This window comes from Myotis daubentonii, chromosome 1 (genome assembly GCF_963259705.1).
Source record: "Myotis daubentonii chromosome 1, mMyoDau2.1, whole genome shotgun sequence".
NCBI classification, from domain to species: domain Eukaryota; kingdom Metazoa; phylum Chordata; class Mammalia; order Chiroptera; family Vespertilionidae; genus Myotis; species Myotis daubentonii.
This window is the reverse complement of record NC_081840.1, coordinates 177,351,820-177,376,883: the sequence shown is the minus strand read 5'-3', so window position 1 is coordinate 177,376,883 and position 25,064 is coordinate 177,351,820.

Sequence of the window (25,064 nt, the reverse complement as noted above, 5' to 3'; positions counted from 1 at the left end):
ATATATTTTATATGAATATAGCAATAATCTTCTTTGAGAAAATTTATTATTTGTCAGCTTGGGGCATTTCATGACATATCAGAACATCCCCCTGCCCATGTTTTATTGAGATAACAGGACATCTTAATGTCATTTTAAAAAAGTCTTAGAAACAGTTAAATTTTTACACAACTAATATAATGCAGATCCTCCCATATAATTCTTTCACTCATTTTATGCTTCAATACCTTACAGGCTTATAAATCTTGCTGAAATTTTATTAGGATTAACTAAAAGTTACAATGTTTTATAATGTATTTTTACATAATGTTTAATTTGATGCTGACAGTAGATCTGTTTGCATGGAATTATTACTATTTTATTATCATCATCTTAAAGATGAATGAAATGAAGTTCTGAAAGGTTAAGTAATTTAGTAATTTTTCTAAGTTGTTTCTTCTTTTTTTTTTTAAAGAATTTTTTTTAATATATTTTATTGATTTTTTACAGAGAGAAAGGGAGAGAGATAGAGACTTAGAAACATCGATGAGAGAGAAACATCGATCAGCTGCCTCCTGCACATCTCCCACTGGGGATATGCCCACAACCCAGGTACATGCCCTTGACCAGAATCGAACCTGGGACCTTTCAGTCTGCAGGCCGACGCTCTATCCACTGAGCCAAACCGGTTTCGGCTCTTCTTCTTTTTTTAAAGAATAGTTTATTGAGTTTTAGAGAGAGAGGAAGGGAGAAGAGCAAGACATCCATGTGAGAGTACAATATCAATAGGCTCCCTCCTGCATACCCCTTACTGGGTATGGAGCCCATAACCCCAGCATGTACCCTGTCTGGGAATCAAACCAACAATCTCCCTCTCAGTGCATGAGACAACGCCCAACCAACTGAGCCACACTGTCCAGGGCTCTTTCTTTTTACTCTAAAGCAAGCATGTCAAACCCAAAGGCTAACATGGGCCAAATAAACAAGGCTTAAGTTTATGTGGGCTGCAATAAAACAAAAGCTTAAGTTTTCATAGAAACATAGGTTTATTTTGATAGAGACATGCTAAATACAAAGGGCTGAAATAAATGAGTAATCGTTAACATAAAATAATGGAACATTTTAATAAAAATTAATATTTTTCTTGAACATTAACTTACCAGACACTGAATAACTACACAACTTAATAAGCGTAATGCAAATAAACCTATTTTTCTTGTTCTCTGAAAGCAAAATATTTTCTGTTGCGCACACCAAACAAGTCAGCACAAGACTAATGACGTGGCAATTGCTGCTAAAATATTCGCTGCTGGTATTAGTGGAGAGAAATGGTGTGTCTGCAAGTAAAGCACGTAAGGGAAATGAATGCAACATGATTATAGTTATCAGTCATTAGTGAACATTGTAGTTCGTTAATAATTATGTATAACAGGATATTGTAAAAATTAAGTTACAAAATTTTTATTAAAGCGTTTCTTACATACCTTTATATTGGCTGGGCTGCAAAAATATTTGTTGTGGGCTGCATGTAGCCTGTGGGCCACGAGTTTGACATGCTTGCTTTCAAGTCTCCTGGGCTCTCCAGTGTTCTGTAATCAATGGAATTAAGGGGTGCACAGAAATCCACTAGGTATGAGAAACACAATCACTTCTGCATTTTAAATCCAAAAGTAAGATAAAATTAAACAGTACTGATCTGTAGTGTACAGACATGCTGAACAGTTTGTGCATAAGGTGGTCACGCTCCCTGCGTTTGGGTACAGGAGGTTTCTGGGGGGAAATGTGGGAGCTCCATGTGCCCACGACTTCATAGAGGCCGCTCCCAATTGCTCCCTCTCAGTGAATCATGTCACAGAGCAGCTTGTGTGTGGCTAGTTGAGAGGATTCTATGACCCATTTTTTAATAAAACTCATCCTTACAAAACATGCAAATGACATACAGAGATTCTTGTAAAGAAAATGCCAGTACAACGCAGACTAACAATGCTTAAGAAAGGAAGTATGAAAATGGCAGAACTGACACTTTTTTTAACTTAAAAAAAAATACACACACACACACACACACACACACACACTCTAGAGGTCCGGTGCATGAAATTAGTGCACTTGGGTGGAGGGGATCCCTCAGCCCGGGCTGAGCCCTCTCGCAGTCTGGGAGCCCTCAGGGGATATACAACTGACGGCTTAGACCCCTTTAACTGCAAGGATCCGCTGTGTCTATAGTAGAAGAACTTCTGTGCAGGAGACACCCTTATGGGGCAGGACTTGCTTCAGTGGGGCTTTGGTGCTCACTGAGTCTGCCTCTGGAGTGTGTCAATTACGGATGTGAGGAGTTGAAATCTGGAATCTGACCACTGGGTACACTGGCTCCTGGATCTCCAAGGAGGTGCAAATTCAACCACTGTGTGAGCCTGCCCAGCAGGAGCTACAGCGAGATCGGCAGATTTCTCCTCTTTGTTCGGGGTTTGGAAATTTTGGAGCTCTCTGACCCAACTGCAGTTCGTTAGGTTAGGCTGTAAAAGGGCAGGTGATTCAGCTTGGGTGGTGTTGTAAATTGAGTGGGGCAGGGTCTCAGAGAATCAACAGGGTGGAGCAAACAGCCATGGCTGTCGTCAGCCCTCTCCGTGACTCCGTGCCTCTGCATCTCAGTGTCTCTGCATCCCGGAGTCCCACGCCCCCACAGTAACAATGATCCCTGTGAGCAGTTCTGCAAGAAAGCCACCCTCGCTTTCTGACCTGATGTCAAACAGTCCAGTTTCTCTCCGTAGGAGTCTGGGTCCTTAGAGTCTTGCCGGAAACGAGTTCAGTGCAGTCGGGAGCTTGTATCTCCCAATTGAAAAAAAACCGCGCACCCAGATGCAGCCCGGTTCGCGCGCCTCCATACCTCTGCTCTTGGCACCTCCGCACCTCCTACCCAGCCTCAATGCGCTTTTTTCTTTCCTTCTAGTTGTAGAACTTCCACTCAGCCAGCTTTCCCGTGGTTCTGGATGATAGCTGTTTTGTCTTTTAGCTGTAGTTTTAATGTGGTTGTGGGGGGGCAGCACGTACAGGTACATACCTTATGCCGTCATCTTGGTTCACCCTTGTCTTTTTATTTTTAAGAAAATAACATTTTGCCCTAACCAGCTTGGCTCAGTGGATAGAGCGTCAGCCTGCAGACTGAAGGGTCCCAGGTTCGATTCTGGCCAAGGGCATGTACCTTGGTTGCAAGCACATCCACAGTAGAGGGTGTGCAGGAGGCAGCTGATCAATGTTTCTATCTCATCGATATTTCTAACTCTCTATCCCTCTCCCTTCCTCTCTGTAAAAAGTTAATAAAATATATTAAAAAAAGAAAATAACATTTTCTCTTAATTCAATAGAATATTATAAGTATTTGACAGAGTATTCTAAGTATTTGGTACCTTCACTATCCATGGGCACATTACTCTGTCTGTTTCCGGGTGTCCCCATGAAAGAAGTTCAGGTAGAACTTAGAGCAGAACAGTTTAAAAATTACCATGTGGGAAATTATAAGCTCTGTATTTTATGGATTTATTGAAAATAAAATGGAATATTTATAAATTTTAATCTAATCTTGTATAATAAAAGCATAGTATGCAAATTATCCCCTCAACCAGGAGTTTCTTTGGGAGTTCGACTAGGGGGCAAGGCTAGCTGGGGGAAGGGAGGGAGGCCCTGGCCTGCAGCCAGCAGCCACTAGGGACCCTACCAGTGCACAAATTTCATATTTCATGCACTGGGCCTCTAGTTGTTTTATAATCCTCAAAGTGATATTAAGGGATAAGGAGATTTTCAAGGAAGTGTGATTGGTTTTAAAATCAGATATCAAGCCCTAGCTGGTTTTGCTCAGTGGATAGAGCATCAGCCTGAGGACTGAAGAGACCTGGGTTTGATTCCAGTCAAGGGCACATGCCCAGGTTGCAGGCTCGATCCCAAGTGGGGGGGCATGCAGGAGATGGCCAATCAATGATTCTCATCATTGATGTTTCTCTCTCTCTCTCTCTCTCTCTCTCTCTCTCTCTCTCTCTGCTTCCCTCTCTAAAATCAATAAAAAAATTTTTTTTTAATCTGATATCAGTGTTGCATATGTGCCTGGATTTGTCCAATACACAGCAGGGAAAATTCTCCTCTGAGAATACTTCAAACCTGAATACCATATGCACAAAACACAGCCACATTTTTGCATAATCTGCATGAACCCTCCAATAAAGGTAATAATCTGAGCCCCTTAGTTGAAGTGGCATGTTATGTCTTTGGCAAACATACAGCAAGACAAAAAAAAAATCAGAATAAGAATTAGGTTATAGAAAAAAAAATTTTAAAATAGCCATTCCACTTTGCAATTTCAGTAATTGCAAATTCTGCCTCTGATGCAATATACATCATGCATTAGACTTTCAGCCTCCACAATAAATCCATTATCAGCATAACAGGTTTAGAATATATAAAAATACCAGAACCATTATCCCACATTAGAGGCATAATACTTTGGTTTAGCTCTCATGATTGTGGTGTTCTGTAAGAGCTGCTTTAGAGAATCACCGGAAGGAATTAACAGTGTTGTTTAATAGAAGACTTTTGAAGATATAACCATGTTTTGTTAGGGATGATACTTTGCAGACTTTCAATTATGGATGGCCCAACTTGTTGAAAATCATCTTCCCTTACTATTTCCTTTTGTCAGTTTCATTTCCCTAGTTCCTATCATTTAGATTTAACATATCAGCATCATCTCTGATTTGTTCCACCACTACTATTAAGTGTCTACAAGTTGCAGGGCACTGGCTCAGGAATGGAGGGGATATAAAGATAATATATCATTTCTGCCCTCAGGGGGTTTATAATGTAGATCCAGAAACATTGCTAAATGCCTTGGATGGTGTGACTCAGTTGGCTGGGCACCATCCCGTGCACTTGAAGGGTTGCTGGTTGGAATCTGGGTCAGGACACATGCCCGGGTTTAGGGCTTGATCCCCAGAGGGGGTTGTGCAGGAGGCAACTGATTTGATGCTTCATTCTTGCATCAGTGTTTCTCTCTCTCCCCCTCCCTTCCTCTCTCTCTCTAAAAAAAAATAATAACAATAAAATAAAAAGAAAAATTGCTAAAATGTAAAAACTAATACTTTTAGAAATGAGGTGACTATTACATTTAGAAATAATTCATTGAAATTTTTCTAGTTCATTATAGTAATTTTAGCATGTTGAGCATTTATTCATGTCATAACATAGAGGCGTATTCTTTTACTTTAATCTTTAGAAAAAGCATCACAAATTATTTATTCCATTTTAAGACAAAATGCATGAGAGTTGAATAAAAAGTTAAAAGTGTATTAATTTTTTAAATTAAATCAAAGTTATATTTCAAAGGAGCTTTGGAAAACACTACCTGTTGTTTGATTAATTATTTCGATTGGACATCTACCACAATCATTGAACTTTAATACTCTAAATTGACAGTTATTCTCTCGTGTCAGATAGCAGGATATATGGAGATTATTCCTCAATACCTTCTGCAGGAACAAACTTTATAAACCTACTAATGCCAAAGGGCAAGGCTGCTTCTGATTAAACAGCAGATAAGCAAGAACTCACGCTGCCCTCTTCCTGAATGTTACCTTTCTTCTCGCCATTGTATTGTGGTGTTGGAGGAGGTCATCCAGAGGATGTGACCACTGGTTGACCCTGCAGCCGAACCCCCGCAATTGGAGGCTCCTTACCCACTTCCCTGTTGGTGGAATGTAGGTTTTGCTAACTGTTCCCACTCCAATGTGGTCTCCTTCAAGCACACAGACTTGAGAGAGTAATGTGTTATCGAGACCATCTGGACTGTGTATCTGACTGAACCTGGATAAGGCATCTCTAAACTCTTAGGATTCTGGTGGTGGGGTCTGGAGATCTCGTCATTGTGCAAGACCGTACAAGACATGCTAAGTTCCCTGCCTATTACCTGCCACCTCACCATCTGCAGTGGCCTGCCTGTATTCAGTCTCTCCTTGACCTCTATGTATAGGGATAGTTTCAGATTTCACCTGCAGGTTCGAACCAATAATTGGCAAGCCAGCAAGGAGGATTGGCCGCTTCCATCTCTCTTTGCCTTCTGTTTACTGGGTCTGGTTTCAAATTTCATGGGGGGAAGTCTCACGGCAGTGAGCCAGCATTTGGTAAGACAGTTTTGTTTTGTTTCGTTTTCTGAATTGAAATGTTCAGATAGATAACCTTAAAGAAGTATAAAATGGAAGGCAGCCCAGTGGTGTGACTTAGTGGTTCAGCATTGAACTATGAACTAGGAGTTCCATTCCAGGTCAGGGTATGTGCCTGGGTTGCGGGCTTGATCCCCAGTAGGGGGCGTACAGGAGGCAGCCTATCAATGATTCTCTCTCATCATTGATATTTCTATCTCTCTCTTCCTCTCCCTTCCTCTCTGAAATCAATAAAAGTATACTTTAAAAAAAATTGGAAGGCAGGCGTGTTTACTTTAATTAATTGAATCTCCTACTTTCCACAGAAAAGTGATGAAGCCTTATTTTAAGACTCATTCTCATCTTTATAGCCAATTTTCCCTCCTCTCACTGTCTTCTTCCCACAGTCCCCCTATCAGTACCCGCCTTTCTGGTATCCTCACATCTCCTTGGGAAGAGGACAACCCTCTCCATGTGACAGAATCTTACGGGAGTCCTGGCCCCAGAGCCATTCATGCTTTTTATCAGCCCTCCTGTGGCAGATTTCAGCTGGCGAGAGTGGCACTTGTGCTTGCAGGGCCCCAGTCTGTCCAGGCAGGAGGAGAGAGCCTTCTTTGGAGCAGCAGTTGCGTTGGTGGAGGCTTTGACTTTGCTTCAGGCTCTCTACCAAGTGAGCGAGGCTGATTTCTTCCTGAATTTACCTAAGCACAAACACACCTTTCCTATCTTAGTTTTCTTCTCCAAACCAGTCTTTCCCCAGCATGAAACATGTAGGTTCTTCCTCTTAATATGACTCCCATATGAAGCTTTAGGAAACAGTCAGTAGGATTAAAATAGTTAAACAAGGAGGTCAGGGTTGGGGAACATGCAGCCTGCATGCTGTCTGAGGCTCACACAGGTCTGGCCCTGCCAAGGCAACCACAGGCAGGACTCGAAATTCAATAAATCTAGGAGCTTTTTTCATAGCAACATAAATTTATGTTAAGTGAATTCTATTAAGCGAATGATGTTATAAATATCCAAATGGCCCTGGCAGAAAAAAGGTTCCCTGCCCCTGCCTTAGACCAAGGTAGCTCTAATGCCTTGGTAGTCTATGTGAACAATCCAAAACCTAAGCTGTTCAATTCCTATAAATGCTCAAGGTTGAGATTTTGAAACTTAAGGACAACCAATAACAAACAGCCAACTAGGTTTCCCAAATGAGGCAACTGCTTAAGCTACAGCCACTCAAATAATTTTCCTGCTTTGCTCCTGCACCTGCTCTATAAAAGCTTTTCTTCTACCTCCTATTGGTAGAGCACCCACTTTCAGTTCAATGCTGCCTGATTTGAATTGATGTATGCTCAAATGAACTCTTCAAAATGTTAATGTACCTCAGTTTATCTTTTAACAGTAGTGTGTTATAATTATTAATACTGTGCTATTATTATTGTGTGAAGGGAACAAGCCCCTAGAAGGCAGAGATGATATATTATTTATGTAGTTATTTAATAACTAGAGGCCTGGTGCATGAAAGTGCTGGGGGGTGTCCCTCAGGGTGGCCTGCACCCTCTCATAATCCGGGATCCCTTGGGTAGGGTCCCTAGTCCTGGCCGGTGATCAGGGCCTATTGGGGCTTTCCTTCCCCTGGTTGCTGGCAGCTGGCCCTGCACCCGCTGCTGCCACTGCTTGCCATCTGTGTGGTGCTACCCCCCCTCCCCCCACCAGTTGCCTCCCTCTGCAGGCAACAGGCATGAGATGCAATCACTTGGATGGCCTGGGCCTCCCTCTGTGGAGCGATCGATCGCCGGGCCCCCAGGTCAATTGCCCCACCGAGGGAGGCCCTGCCCACCCACCACAGCACTGCCAGCTGGGTAGCCTAGGCCTTCCTCTTTGGGGCAATTGATCGCAGAGCCCCTCTATAGATCACCCCGCAGAGGGTGGCCTGGCATGGGGCAATGGCGGGGCCCCCTGACCAATCACATCGCACCCGCCTTGGCTGGCCTGGCGACAGTGCCTGTCATACAGTGGTCGTCCAGAAGGTTGTCTGGACAGTCATTCTGCTGTTCAGTCGTTCGGTCGATTTGCATATTATTATTTTATTATTATAGATGCTTGATTTGTGAAGGAAAACCCCTATTCTGTAAAACTACTGTTTGGAATTCTCTGCTATTCTTTGGACGGCCTCTTATTCTGAAAAAGTAACTTTGCTTTCTAGCCTGCTTGAATAGTGGGGGAGATAAACTTAGCTGTCTGACCTCGTAGGCCAGAGACTAGATACACCCAATGCCATGCCAGGTGCATTTTTTAATTGGATAGAACTGTATAGTTTTCAAGGCCGCTGCCAGCAAGCACACAAAGGGCTGGCTCTTCTATAAAAAGGGAAGTTCTGCTTGTAGTTTTGCTTAGATTTTGGATTCATTTCCCTAGGCCCGCCGCGGTGAATAAAGTAACTCCAAACTCTCAGAGCGCTGTCTGGTTCTTGTCCGGTTTTCCTGTAACAGATTGAGTCAGAAACAACACCAATGCTTTAAGCCTGTGTGCAATTTCCCTCCTGATAGTAAGTGATGCATCCCAGTTCATCTTGCTCCCAAATATTAACCTCATATGCAACACCTATAATATATTCCCAAGACTGAAACTTGGTGGTCAAGGCTCTTATCAAGTCTAATCTGTCATTCTGTCTAGTTAATTTTATAGTGTAGAACCTAAAGTATAAGTTATAAACTTTGTAGCACTTGAATATAAAGCACTTTGTGGCTTACCTACTTTGTGGCCTCATTAGTGGCTACTCCTTATTTGTGGTCATGAAAATGCTGCATCAGGATTCCTACTGCAGGAAGCATAATGGACCGATGGCCCCAGATGCTGTTCTTACGGATCCACCCTTGTGTTCACACAAAGATCAGCAGGCTTCTCTCAGCCAAAGTTTGAGTAGGAGATTCAGAATTTGGCAAATTCTTTATTGTTTTTTAAGATACAACTTCAGTTCATGAACTACTTACAAATATTGGTGCCATTTCCTTATAATCAAAAATACTTTAGGGGTAGGGGTGGGCTGGGAGAGGATAATGGGGGAAAAAGAGGACATATGTAATATTTTCAACAATAGAGAATTAAATATATATTTTTAAAAATATAAAAATAAAAAAGTATTTATCTCAAAAATACTTTATTCTGTATTTTTCAGTATCTTTCAGAGATCCTGGCACAATAGTAACACCTAATAAGTACTTTACAAATTCTTGTCTGTTGAATCTATTAAAGATAACACTGCAAAGTAAATATGTATCTTAGTTTTTAATAAGATCATTACCTGTGTTTATTTTATTGGAAAGCTATTTCCCAAGTGAAAAGCAAGTAAACTTCCCTTGTATGCTTGAGCCCAATGGAGGATATTCAATTTTCCAAAATAACACTTAATACTTATATAGCATTTACTGAGTAAGCATCCTTTTAAATATTTTCAGGTCATTTTCAGTAATGGCACTGAATTCCATAATTAGACTATTCTCTAAATTATTTAAGTTGACATTTAGGTTGTTTCTAATGTTTTGCTATTAGAGACAATATTAAAATGAACATCTTTTACAAAGTGTTTACTTATATACTTATTAGTATTGCTATAGGTTTCTTTTTTAAAAAATATATTTTATTGATTTTTTACAGAGAGGAAGGGAGAGAGATAGAGAGTTAGAAACATCGATGAGAGAGAAACATCGATCAGCTGCCTCTTGCACATCTCCTACTGGGGATGTGCCCGTAACCCAGGTACATGCCCTTGACCGGAATCGAACCTGGGACCTTTCAGCCCGCAAGCCGACACTCTATCCACTGAGCCAAACCAGTTTTGGCTGCTGTAGGTTTCTTGGGATTTCTTGCTACCATGTTCTCTTGATTTTCTTGTGACCTCTCTGACTGTTCCTTTTTATGCTGTCTTCTCTTCGCCTACCTGACACAGTTCACATTTCTGAGCTCTCATACCTAGGTGTGTGTGGGAAACTGATATAGGGTTGAGCCTCCAACTGACCTGCTGGCAAAGTCACAAACAAGTCCTAGCTTAGAGAGCACGGTCCTCTTAGCATAATTAGGCTTGACCTTATAACACTCCCTAGATCTTATCTGGGAAGCTAATGGACTGAGGAAGTGCAGGAAGTGTAACCATGGTCAAAACAAGTGAAACTCACAAGAACTGTGTAACTATGGTAACCACTACCTTGTTTACCTCTCTAAAAAGCTGGGTGAGGCCTGAGCACAGGGGAAGTCCTTCTCCTTGAGTTGGGCTTGCCTGCCTGGTCCCCCAATATTTCCAAATTATCTCATGTCTTTTCTATTTCATTTGTGTGCGGCTCCTCTTCCAGACCCGAACCCTGAACCACGCAGGACATGGAGGGAAACACTTACTACAGGAGTGCTGTTCTGCTCATTCTACATACTCGGTATGAGATACCATCCATGATTCAATCACCATCTTATTGCTAAATTCATTACTTTGGGTCAATATCTTGCTGAACTATGGATGCTCATATCCAACTATGAATATTGTGTTATTTAGGTTCTTTGGTTGTAAGCAACAGAAACTAAATATGACTAACTTAAATAAGGGAGAATATTAGGCATCACAGAATTTGGTCAAAATACTATGGTAGGAGCTAGGCAAGGATTCAGAAGAGAAACCACTAAAATTATATTGTAGCAGGAACTATACTTACCTCTCTCTGTTCAGGATCCACATTCTGGTAAGATCACTTCCAGTTGGGCCTAGCTAGGGTTACACGTCTCTTCCCTAATGAGGGAAGACAGAATTCTGATAATTTGCTTAGTGGATTTTGTTTAATGATGAAGACAGAAGTTCTCAAAGGTAAAAACCAGGGTCTGATAAGAAAGGCAAAATTGGTGCTCTGCAGGAAAAACAACAAAACAATAACAAAACAACACCCCCACCACCACCGCCACCACACACACAGGCTTATTACCTTTTCTCTTAAACATTTCAAATTTAAAAGTGAAGCTATCATCTCCCCTTGCAAGCCTTCTTCTCTTTTAGGGACATATGTTCAGTGAAATGTATCACAATCCACCCAGAAACTCAAGCCAGAAATCTGGAAGCTCTTCCTGACTACTCTCTTTGTTACTCTTACTTCATGATCAATCATCAATTTTATTGTCCCTATGATCAAAATAACTCCCCAGTTCGTTCCATGTCCCTCATTGCCATTGCCACCACCCTAGGGAGACCAAGTAAACATCATCTCTTACCTCAACAGCGCTAACTTGGTATTTTCTGATATTTCACAACTGCGCTGAAATTAGAGTAATTAAAAAAAAATGAAAATACATCACACTAGATTGTCTCCAGAAAGATTGTATTAATTTTTTTCAATAGCAGTGTGTATAGGTTTATAAGTCCCATTTTCTTGCCCTCGCTGTGAATTATGAAAAAATAAACCTTTCCTAAGTAGATTAGCAAATATTCTGTCTTAATTTTTTAATAGAAATTTCTTTTAATTTGTTTTATAGGAAGTTGTTTTAATAGCAATTTGTTTTAATAGAAATTTCTCTGGTGATTAGTGACATTGAGCATCTTTTCATATGTCTCTTGGCCATCTGTAGATCCTCTTTGGAGAGGTGTCTATTCAGGTCCTCTGCCAACATTTTAATTGTGTGTGTGTGTGTGTGTGTGTGTGTGTTGAGTTGTCTGAGTTATTTATATACATTTTGATTATTAATCCCTTATTAGATGTATCATTGGTAAATATCATCTCCCATTAAGTGGGTTGTCTTTTCATTTTGTTGGTGGTTTCCTATGCTATGCAAAAACTTTTTAGTTTTTTGTAGTCCCATTTGTTTATTTTTTTCTTTTATTTCCCTTGCCTGAGGAGATATGTCAGAAATATCTGAGATTTTACTGCTTGTGTTTTTTTCTAGGAGTTTTCTGGTTTCTGTATCATGTTTCATTCAAGGGATTGTTGGGTTTTGTTTTGGAGGACAAGTTATCTTGCCTAGATTCAAAAACTACAATCTTTATCTACTCTGGTATGTAGGAACTGTTATTTCTGCCCTGCTCTTAAGGCTGTTAAAGCTTGCCCCCTGGAGAGTATCTTCTATGCTATCTGGGCTGGTTCCTCCCTATTTCTTCAACTTTGCCTCAGAATACCCTCATAAAATAAAAGTCAGGTTTTTCATTCTACAAATATTTAATATTTACTTATTGAAAGCCTACTGTGTGCCAGGTACCTGGAACACATTAATAAACAAGATAGAAAGAAAAAAAATGACTAATGTCATGCCTTTATGGAACTTAAGTTGTAGCTAAGGAGACAGATGATAAGTAATAAGCATAATATATAAGTTAAAATAATCTAAGAAGATGATATGTACCATGAAATAAATTGGGCAGGGTAAAAAACTAGAGTATATGGGATATGGTGAGTTGTAACTTGAAATACTTTTGATCTCAATCTTCTGCTCAAAACCCTTCAATTGCTCAATAAAGTTTCACATTCGTCTACAAGGAGCCATGTGATCTGTCTCTATAACCTCTCTGACCTCATCTCATGACACTGTCTTTCTCTTCTATCTGGCCACACTGGTCTTCTTGCTATTTCCAGAACAGTCCAGGCATACTTCTACCTCCTGCTGGGGCAAGTTTCTCCCAGATAGCCACTCAGCTGATGCCTTATCACGTTAAGTATTCTCAAATGTCACGTTCCCTCTTCTCTGTGAGGCTATTTACAACTGCTTTATTTTAAATTGCTGTTTTGTCTCCCATAATCTTTCTCCCATGTCTCTGATCAGATTTCTTCTCTCCACTTGTATGTATATGTAATGCATTATTTGTGTATTATCTATTTCTCCCTACTTGAATGTAAGCTCCATGAAGGTCATGCTTTACTGTGACTGGAACTTAATAGGTATTCCATAACTATTTATTGAAATAATGATAAAGGAGCATGAATCTGAGCCTGGATCAAAATGAAGAACCGAAAAGGTGGTTGTAAGTAGAACTGAACTTTGTACAACTTAGACCTATAGGATAAAATTATTTCAGATAGTCTCCTTACATTCATGTGCATCTGGTCACTTCCTGTAGCCTGGAGAAGTTCTTGTGACCATGCAGTAACTGTAAATATCCTTTGACAATTTAGATGTCTCTTTATTTTGGTCTGCTGCATCTCAGGGGCCAGCTTATTGTGATTTGCTAAGACATCATAAAGTATATTTAAAATCTAGGATGAATTTTTCTTGACTTCATGACCATAGAAATGAAATTGCATCAGCTGTTAATTTCTTTTCCAAGTGAAGAATACTAGCATTGAAATTATATTTATACTTGCACGTGTTGATTTTACCATTTCCACTCACTAGGAAATTCTGGTTTTGAAATTCATCAGAGCAGAGAGATAGAAGTTCATGCACTGTAGAATTTCAGTTATAATTGCTACTTTGTCTCCCAAAGTAGGATTGCTACTAGCACTGAACTTATGTTTATCAGTTATGTTTATCATTTCCACCAACCATGGAATTTTGGTTTTGGAATTTATCATAGCAGAAAGAGGAATGTTCTCATACTATGGTAGCTCAGCTGTAATTAGCTGAGCATTGCTACAAACCAAATGTTGGGAACAGATGCTAAATGCTGATTTTTATTCCTTTTATCTCCTGTAGAAAAGATTAGTTTGTTATGAAGAACATGCAGGCCATTCTTCTGGGCTTGAAATAGAAGAAATTGCTCTATCATGAATGTGATAACGACTAATGCAAGATACAGGCTGGCATAATTTGATGTTGTACTTCAGAAGTTTTAGAATATATTAATATTCTACCATTTGTGTTGACCATATTTTAAATATTATATAAGATATATAGCTCATGTATTGTCTGTTTCCTTGGCTTACACCTTAGTCGGTCAATTTCATAAATTCAGAATTTAAAAAATGTTGTCTAGGAACTATATCTAATTTTCATAATTTCCCTTTTATTCACCAGCTTCTTAATGATTTTATTTTTTTAGTTGTAGGTCCCTGGAATTTTCTAAGTGAATATTATTATTCAAGTCTCCAAGTTCTCTGAGGACTGGTAATTAATATGAAATACATCATTTTGCGTTCCAGGCTTTTTAGAACATTCAGTGTAATGCTTAGTGCATTCCCTATATTGTTTTCCTCAAAATGACTTTCTATTTTAATTAGTTTCCATGACAAAACACTTGTGTGGATTTTCATTATTATCCCATCTTCGATGGCCAATTAAAAAAGGTAAATTTGCATCTTAGCCCTTAAAACTAATGTGAACAAATCTGGGCACAATAGCAGATAAGAAAAGGCACTCTGAATTTAGTTGAGCTGCGGTACTGTTTATAGGGATGTTCAAGTTGAACCTGAACATCGGTATTTATAAGGCTCAGTCTCTTTAAAGCTGTTAGAGCTTTTGTGTCTCTTTGTAATTTAAAAACACATTGAAGGTTAGCATTGGTGCATTGTGCTGTTAGAAGTTTATGTATCTGTTGGAAAGAGCTTTTTAGTAAAAAGCTTGATATTTGTAAAAGATGGAGTTCATCATTTATACATTCAGCACATTTTTATTAAGAACTGTCGCTACCCGAAGGGGACCCAGTGCAGAATCAGTATGCCTCTGGCCTGCTGGTCCTATGTGGGTTCTTGACTTCATGCTGGACAGAGTTCACAGTCTGAGTCCAGGTGATTTTGAGAGTATGTTTATTAAAGCGGGGGACAGTGAGACAAAGAAGCGCTTAGACTAGAAGAAGCAACAGAAGACCCTGGGCGAGACTGCTTTGCTTCCCTAGAAATGTGATAGGAAAGAAATGAGCGCAGGCGGGGCTGCTGTCAGCTCACTGGAAAGTCAGAGAAACAGGGCCTTGGAGACCAGTTCAGGGGTAAGCAAGCCTGGGATGCGCTGCCACTGCCCGTTTTCCCCTGGCGCAAGTCTCTTAGCGTTTAGAAGAAAGAAAATTCACTCGCAAAGGAGATGCTGGCTTCTTTGTCTTGAGAGGTTTTATCTGCTTTCTAAAGGTGGGGACTTTATGGAAGGTTTCAGGAGAGATCGCAATAGAATATTCATCAGCTTTTCCAGGTGTGTCCTTTCAGGTCATTAGACACTGCAGCTGATCCTGGTGTCATCCACCTGGTTTTGCTGCTTTTCTGGGCCTGGAGCTGAAATACCACTGAGGCCTAGATGTTACCTTTAGGGAAGAAAGGTCAGGGGATGGTCCAATACACATGACCAGCAATGTGCCAGGGGAAGAAAGGCCACCTGAGGGGCGAGGTCCAACACCAGTGTTTTTTGTTGTTGTTGTTGTTTGTTTTTTAAATTATATTTTATTGATTTTTTACAGAGAGGAAGGGAGAGAGATAGAGAGCTAGAAACATGGATGAGAGAGAAACATCCATCAGCTGCCTCTTGCACACCCCCTACTGGGGATGTACCCGCAACCAAGGTACATGCCCTTGATCGGAATCTAATCTGGGACCCTTCAGTCCACAGGCTGACGCTCTATCCACTGAGCCAACCCGGTTAGGGCCCAACACCAGTTTTGCCCGTTGCTAGGCACCCAGGACTTTCCACCCTAATGATCTTCAGTATCTGGCTAAAAATTGCTGGGCCAGTTATTCAGCTGGCTCTCTTAGTTTCCCTGTTCCACTTGCCTAGATGCTTCCTGCCTCACTATGATATGCTAACTAATGATCTAGTAACTGATAATACAAGAAAGAGTCTTGGCTACCATGGAGCTAATAGGTGGAGACAACAAAGGAATGAACAAATATAAGGTCATTCTGGTAGAAAGAAGTCCTATAAAAACACCAGGGAGTGGTACAGAGAGTGATTGATGGAGTGCCAGAGAAACTTTTTGAGAAAATGGCATTAGAACTGAAATAAATAAAAAGGAAAAGAGAAACAAGGGTGCAAAAATCCGAAAAAGTAGAGATATGACTGGATTAAGGGAGTGCATAGTGCACAATCAGGTTGGAGAAGTAAGCAAGGACCAGATCATGGGTGCTCTTGTGGGTGATAGCAAGGACTGCTTCTTATTCTAATTGTAATTGAAAGCCACTGGGGAGTTTTAAGCAGAGGAGAGAGAGAATCTGATGAATCCTAAGAGGATTCTTTGAACACTCATTTATCTGCATCACCAGGGGAAAACAGACAGTAGCATGGGCAAGAATGAGGATCACCACACTTCTTCACATACTTGAAAATCTGGAAATGCTAATTCAGCCGGGAGTTGCTGCTACTTTGGACCATATTGGTCTTATGCTAAACATACACATATATACCCACAGGCATTATATAAATTTTTTTCCTTTGGTTAATCCTCACCTAAGGATATTTTTTCCATTGATTTTTAGAGGGAGTAGAATGGAGAGAGGAAGGGGCAGTGAGAGAGAGAGAGAGAGAGAGAGAGAGAGAGAAACATTGATGTGAGAGAGATACATTGATTGGTTGCCTCCTGAACATGCCCTGACCAGGGCTGGGGGTTGAACCTTCAACTGAGGTATACCCTTGACTGGGAATTGAACCCGAGACCTTTCAGGGCTGGGCCGATGCTCTAACCATTGAACAGCTCTGGCCAGGGCCCCCACACATTTATATTTGGTGAATGTCTGGAACTCTTATTAATGTGATTCTTTTTGATGCCTTCACTCATTTTTCTGATTTTTTTATCTGCCAGGCCCTTTTGAGGTTTCTTATTTCCCTGTGTCTCACCTACATCAGAAAACATTTCCCTCAGAAGGATTTCTCTTTCTTTAAACCTGTCAAAAGTCTGTTGTGCAGATTAAATTCTCTAAATGTGGAAATGAGAAAGTGTAATGCATCAAGTCAGATAATAGTAAACCATGTTAAAGAAACACTAGCGCTTCATAGAAAAAACAGGTTTCATTAAATTAGCAAAACAGATTTATTCAGGCACTGTTGCAACAGGAAAAGGCGACATCGGTGTAACACTGGGCTCAATTCTGAGTATGACAAGGAGAAGTTGGGATTTAGAGGCATGGAGCACTGTTGGGGGGTCAGTATGGAAAATTACTAAGAGGAAATATCAGGCATAGATGAGGTTCTGGCTAAACTGACTTGACAGGATTCTTGCTGAAGGCAGGCCAAGGTCATCAGATATCACCTGCAGATGGTGAAAGATGAGGAATTTGAACACATATGGAAGTGATCAGATATGGAGTCGGGGAGTCTCCCTGAACTGACAGGATTCTTGCTGAACTGGGCGATGCAGGCCCAACAAGGAACACTGAAGCCTACTTGAAAAGAGGGCTTAGAGCAGTGGTTCTCAACCTTCCTAATGCCGCGACCCTTTAATACAATTCCTCATGTTGTGGTGACCCCCACCATTAAATTATTTTCATTGCTACTTCATAACTGTAATGTTGCTACTGTTATGAATCATAATGTAAATATCTGATATGCAGGATGTATTTTCATTGTTACAAATTGAACATAATTAAAGCATAGTGATTAATCACAAAACAATATGTAATTATATATGTGTTTTCTGATGGTCTTAGGTGACCCCTGTGAAAGGGCCGTTTGACCCCAAAGGGGTCGCGACCCACAGGTTGAGAACCACTGGCTTAGAGGCACTGGACTGCAGTCTGTTCAAATAGAGTCTTTGTCAACCAGGAAGAAACAGTCACACATGTATTGCTCCCTTTTTACTGCTAACATGAAGAGGAAGGATTAGTCTTGTGCAGATTGCAGGGTCCAGGAAAAATCACCCCATGATATTTATTCAGAGGCAATAGCATTAAGAGGACATTAAGGGCAATCCTAAGGGGAAAAAGAACGCTTATAGGAAAGCCACATGCATTTTCTGAAGGAGGCATGAAAAGGAGAAGCAGTAAGCCAGTTAAATCTTCCATACCTTAAGGACCTGGGAAGGAGTAGGTAAGTATTATCAGAACCACTAAGGGCTTCATTTTCTTCTAGGAAAATGAATTGTGGTGCCTGCTGCACCCACAACCCTTGCACAACTCTACCCATGACCCTCACCTCCATACAGCCTATATGAAACAATGAGCCCAAACAGCCATATTTTATATTATGGATTAGGAGTACTTGCTCTAATGGCAGCCAATGCATAGGTCTGTGCATAAACTATGACATGCACAGTTGAAATGACGACAAGGACCAGCAATTTCCAACCTTTTTCATTGCATTGCACACATAAACTAATTGCTAAAATGTTGCAGCATACTAATAAATATATTTGTTGCTGATCTGACAATCTAAGACAGCGGTTCTCAACCTGTGGGTTGCGACCCCTTTGGGGGTCGAACGACCCTTTCACAGGGGTCGCCTAAGACCCCCGGAAAACACATATATAATTACATATTGTTTACAGTAGCACAATTACAGTTATGAAGTAGCAACGAGAATAATTTTATGGTTGGGGGTCACCACAACATGAGGAACTGTATTAAAGGTTCGCGGCATTAGGAAGGTTGAGAACCACTGATCTAAGAGAAAAGAGGTCAGTGACCCTGACTAAATAGTCAGGTATTACATGTTTTAAAAAAATCTTGTGGCACACCTGTTGTAAATCGCTGATCTGGGCCAATCATACACTTCCTACAATTTACATGAATTGAAAAAAGAAAATCAGGCATAATGGGTTTGAAGGCGACAAGAGAAGCCCTTGAGGTAGATTTGGAGCCATGTATGAGGGATTAGATTTAGGTCTAGGAAAGGGCAGGACAATCTAAGTTATTAATAGAAGCTGTCAGGTGGAGAAAAGTTCTAGAATACAGAAAGAGAAAAACTAGGTTAGTTGGTGTAGTGGATTAGATTAAAGATTGCTACAAATTCCCTGACATTTGGTTTTATCCAAAGGTGAGGCCTATATCTCCTCCCTTTTCATTTGCTGGGCTGTTTTTTGTTTTGTTTTGTTTTTATTTTTTATTTTATTTTTTACTGCTTTACCAATAAAATACAGAGTGGAAGTGACTTATGCCATTTTGGAACCTCAAGAGATTGTTAATATTCAATTACCATCTGTTCAAATTGTTCTCTAGGAAATAAGCAACATGCTATGCCACCAGGAGGGCTCAAGGAGAGGCCCACATGGAGAGGTAAGGCCCCAGACCAGTAGCCCGGGATGAGCTCCCAGGCAGCAGCAGCACCCATTGGCCAGCCCTGAGTAAGCCCCCTGGAGGTGGAGCCTCTGGGTGCAGCAGAGATGCCCTGCCCAAACTGTAGGTTCACAAGCAAAATAAATGACTGTTGTCAGTGTTTTCATTATTTATTATTTTAATTATGGTAAAATACGCATCACATAAAATTTATGTTAACCATTTTTAAGTGTACAGCTTTGTCATTAAATATATTCACATCACCATATCACCAGAACTCTTTTCATATTGCAAATCTGAAGCTCTATACATGTTAAACAATGCCTCCCCATTCCTCCCCTCCACCCCTCACCTCCCCAGCCCTGGCAACTGCCATTCTATTTGTTATTTATTTATTTATTTATTTATTTATTTATTTATTTATTTATTTATTTATTCAATCCCTCCTCCCTCCACCCTTCCCCTCTGACAGTTGTCAGTCTGGTCCCTATATCTATGCGTCTGTCTCTATTTTGCTTGTTAGTTCATTTTGTTCATTAGAGTCCACATATGAGTGAAATCATATGGTACTTATCTCTCTCTGACTGCCTTATTTCATTTAGCATAATGCTCTCCAGACCCATCCATGCTGTTGCAAAAGGTAAGATTTCTTTTCTTTCTCTCTCTCTCTCTCTCTCTCTCTCTCTCTCTCTCTCTCTCTTTCTTTCTTTCTTTCTTTTTACAGCCGAGTGGCATTCCATTGTGTAAATGTGTCACAGCTTTTTATCCCCTCATCTACTGATGGGCACTTGGGTGGCTTCCAAATCTTGGCTATTGTAAATAACATTGCTATGAACTGAGGGGTGCATATATTCTTTTGATTTAGTGTTCTGGGTTTGTTTGGATGAATTTCCAGAAGAGAAATCACTGGGTCATAAGGCAGTTCCTGTTAATTTTTTGAGGTAACTCCATGCTGCTTTCCACAGTGGCTGCACCAGTCTGTATTCCCACCAACTGTGCACAAGGGTACCCTTTTCTCTACACCCTCGCCAATACTTGTTTGATAATTTATTGATGATAGCCATTCTGACAAGTGTGAGGTGATATCTCCTTGTGGCTTTAATTTGCATGTCTCGGATGATTAGTGATTCTGAGCATCTCTCCATATGTCTATTGGCTACTGTGTCACACCATCCTACTTTATGTTTCTATGAATTTGACTACTCTAGGTACCTCACATTAATGGAATAATATAGTATTTTTCTTTTTGTGACTAGCTTATTTTATTTAGCATAATGTCCTCAAAGTATATCCATATGGTAGCATGTATCAGAATTTCCTTCTTACTTTTATGGCCAAATAAGATTTCTTTGTATGTATATATAATATTTTGTTTACTCATTTAGCGGTTGATTTTAATGATTTTATTGATTTTAATGATTAGCTTTAAGTTCCTATTCTATCTAATCTCTCATCAGTAATAAGGTCAGCTACCTTCCATTTGTCTATATCCTGACCTTGATAGACTCTCGGAAAGGGGAAATGAGGGGCATTGCAATAAGTACAAAGTAGAGAAGATCTCAAGTCATACTAGAGAAAATTGTCATAGCTATTCTCCCAATACTGGAATTGGACATGAGAAGGAGTATGAAGAGTGTTAATATGTGAAAGGGTTTAATGAGTGTGTATGTTACATGTGTTTCTGTGCATTACTTAGACTGTGGGAGCCCAGAGGAGCAGTTCTTAACCCTAGCTGCATAACATTAGCATGGCTTGGGGATCTTTTAAAATTACTCATCAGGTCTTACCCCATTGCATCAAGTCAGGATGAGATTCCATCAAATATATATTTTTAAAGTTTCCAGATGAGTCTAATGAGCACTCAGTGTACAGAACAACTGTACAGGGGAATAAAACCTATTTTTGTACATTTTGCACATTCTGCACAAGGCTAACTACCCTATGAGCACGCATTAGACATTAAGGGAGCCTCTATTGAACCAGGTCTTTTAGTAACAGATGAGGCCTCAATTAGATAGCCAGCCACTCTATTCTATAGTGCTTTCAGGTTTCAAGTTCACACAGATAAGATGAACAGTATCCATGACAACAGATGTGATTCATCCATTACCTTGGTTTCTATTTCCTTTGGGACATTCTGTTTCTTAGGATGACATTTGGGGCAGCTCAGATGCTCTCTCAGCCATGTGGCAGAGCTAGTGATTTGAGCATTCTTCATCTATACCTTTTTAAATATTGTAATCCTAAGGCTATGCCTAATGCATGATATCAGTCTAGGTACACTTTTAAAAAATAGTACAATATTTGCATGATTTTCATAAAAATAACGATTGATTAATTTATTCTCTAAGCACTTACTAAATATTTGTTGTATAGTCAATACTTAAAGGCTCATGCTTGCCTTCAAGTTTCTTGTATTTTAAGTGATAATAATACCTACTTTAGTGCTGGCTAGTGTGGCTCAATTGGTTGGGTGTCATTCCATGCACCAAAAGGTTGCTGGTACGATTCCTGGTCTGGGCACATGCCAGGGTTGTGGTCTCGATCCCCAGTGGGAGGCGTGCAAGAGGCAGCAGATTGATATTTCACTGACACAACGATGTTTCTCTTTCTCCCTCTCCCCTCCTCTCTCTATAAAAATCAATGAAAATATACATTAAAAAATAATACCTATTTTATGCCATCAAATCTATTTTATTATTAATATTCTCAAGCTTGTGTATGGTACTATATTAGTCAAGGTTTTCTAGAAAAAACAGAACCTCTAGAATGAGTACATATAAAGAAAGAGATCTATTATAAGGAATTGGCTTACATGATTATATGGAGCTGGCAAGTCCAAATCTGCAGTGTGGGCCAGCAGGCAGAGACCCAGGAGAGCTGATGTCCTAGTTCTAGTCCAAAGGCCAGTAGACTGGAGACTCAGGAGAGCTATAAGTGCAGATGAAGTCCAAAGGAAAAGTGCAGAGCAATTCCCTCTTATTCGGGGAGGCAGGTCTTTTGTCCTATTTGGGCCTTTAACTGATGGGATTTAAATGTTAATCTCATCCAAAGAGGTCCTTCAAGTTGACACATAAAATTAACCATCACAGGTGCCTAGAGATGATGATGACAATGATGACAGGTACACTAAATTGAGTGCTCACCATGTGCCAGACACATTGACCCTATGAGGGAACTACAGTCTTCATTGTGTAGAGGAGGGAAATGAGGCTTATAAAAACTAAATTACTTGTCCAAGTCACACAGTTGGTAAGGGCTGGTATTTCAAATTAAACCCAGATCCTCCTGGCTCATAGCCCTCCCCATTAACCACCACAAAGATTCATAAAATTTTTTTTGGAGGGGGGACAGTTTTCTTTCTGCTATCCTCTGAGTTATACTATTAAAGGGGAATGATGTTTCGTTTGTGCCTTACAAAGGAAACAATTTTTTTTTAGCATTGACAATGTTTTATTTAATACTAATTTGAAATACTGTGGGCAATTGCATTCTAATGTGTTAAAGTCAGAGCAAACACCTATCTTTTTCCACTGGAAAATTTTCATTAAGATGAAGTGTGCCTCTGCTTCTTCCAATTTGAAGAGGGGAGGAGGTGCTTCTCACTGAAGGTTCACAAAGTGCCTTGAGATCCTTCATAACAAAGACGCCAAAGAGAGGTGTTGCTCTGCTTATTTAAATAATCAAGTCAGTCAGCTTTAATCTCTCTGATCAATATAAAATGTTAATCTAGCCTCTTGTAATATTGTCAGGAGAGCTGTGCTGAAAATCAGTTAGAATCGGAATCCTGATCTTACCTATTGTAAGAACTGAGAAAATGAGTCGAGTCACACAAATCATTCTTCAATAGAGAACCTTCTTATCTTTCACATCCCTGGTTTGCTTAGTACTTATTTTGACTAATTAGTTAACTAGAAATCATTAATTAAAAACAACTTTTATTAGGCACTTCTAATGTGACAGGTGGATAACTATTTGTTTAGGACTTTATAAAGCAACTTCACATACATCTCGTTTATCCCTGTTCCGAGATGGAGAATGTTAACTCTTTCCCCATATGTAATTATCATTTTTGTCCATGTTTCAGCTCCCTTTCAAAAGTTACTTTTAATATAATTGTACTGATGAAGCTGAAGATCCTGGCTCTCTTCAGAGACAAGTTAATAACTCTTGAATTCCAAAATTTTCACTGAAATCTTCCTGTTTGGTCTTTCCACTTTAGTCAATGAGATTAATTTTTACTCTCTGTAATTCTTTTGCTGAACAAACCAGGATTACATTGGTTCTTGTTATTTCCTTCAGAAATATCAATGATCAGATCAGAGTGTCAGATTTTGGGAACATTCTTTATGAGAAAGTGTTACGTGATAAGAAGAAAAGTTCATTAAGTTTTTGTAAAATATACTTTTTATTGTTGATAGTTTTACAGATAAACTAAAGAACTTATGTACTTATACTAGAGGCCCAGTGCACAAAATTTGTGCACTCGGGGGGAGAGGGGGGTCCCTCAGCCCGGCCTGTGCCCTCTTGCAGTCTGGGACCCCTCGGGAGATAACGACCTGCTGGCTTAGGCCTGCTCCCGGGTGGCAGAGGGCAGGCCCAATCCCTAGGTGCAGCCCCCGGTCGGGCTCAGAGCAGGGCTGATTGGGGAGTTGGGGCACCGCCCCCTGTCATGCACAGAGCAGGGCGGATCGGGAGGTTGCGATGCCACCCCTAGTCATGCACAGAGCAGGGCCCATCAGGGGGTTGGGGAGCTCCCCCCTGTCACAGAGCAGGGCCGATAGGGGAGTTGGGGCACTGCCCCCTGTCACACACAGAGCAGGGGGGATCGGGGGTTGGGGTGCCGCCACTGTCACACTCAGGGCAGGGCCGATGCGGGGGGGGGGGGGCGGTTGGGGCGCCGCAACCTGTCACACACAGAGCCACAGGGCGATCAGGGGGTTTGGGCGCTGCCCCCTATCACGCTGATCCCAGTGCTGGGAGGCCTCGCGGCTCCGCGGATCCCGGTGCAGGGAGGTATATTACCCTTTTACTATATAGGATAGAGGCCTGGTGCACGGGTAGGGGCCGGCTGGTTTGCCCTGAAGGGTGTCCTGGATCAGGGTGGGGGGTCCTGCTTGGGTGCCTGGCCAGCCTGGGTGAGGGGATGATGGCTGTTTGCATCTGGTCACACACCCTTTAGGGTGGGGGTCCCCACTGGGGTGCCTGGCCAGCCTGGGTGAGGGGCTGAGGGCCGTTTTCAGGCTGGTGGGTGACTGAAGCTCCCAACCTCTCCCTTTTTCCTTTTTTTTAAATTCTGGGCCAGCTTTAGCTCTGAGGCTCGGCTCCAGCTATGAGACCTCTGCTGCTGAAAGCAGGTTTCTGGCCTTTGTTTACCTTCTGTGTTTGAAACAATGTTGGGGTCCTGCTGGCTAAAGCCCAGGGTTTTGTTTAGCTTTGATATTTGTTACAATGTTGCTTAGAGTGCAGCTGAGAGGCCAGCAAGGCAGGCGGGGAAGCTTGGCTTCCTCAGTCACTGAAGCAAGCAAGCCTCTCTGTTCGCGTCAGCTGCCTGGCTGCCGGCCGCCATCTTGGCTGGCAGTTAATTTGCAAATCGCCCTGATTAGCCAATGGAAAGGGTAGCGGTCATATGCTAATTACCATGTTTCTCTTTTATTAGATAGGATGCATAGCCCATGAGCACAGGCAATAGGGTAGAAAAGTTTATTAAGCTTTATCTTGGTATTTAAACTTGATGTTATACATGCGATGATTATATTATAAAGGCACACAAGAGTATTTGTGAAAGGAATGTAAACCTGACCAGCCAATGCTTTCCTAGCCTAGG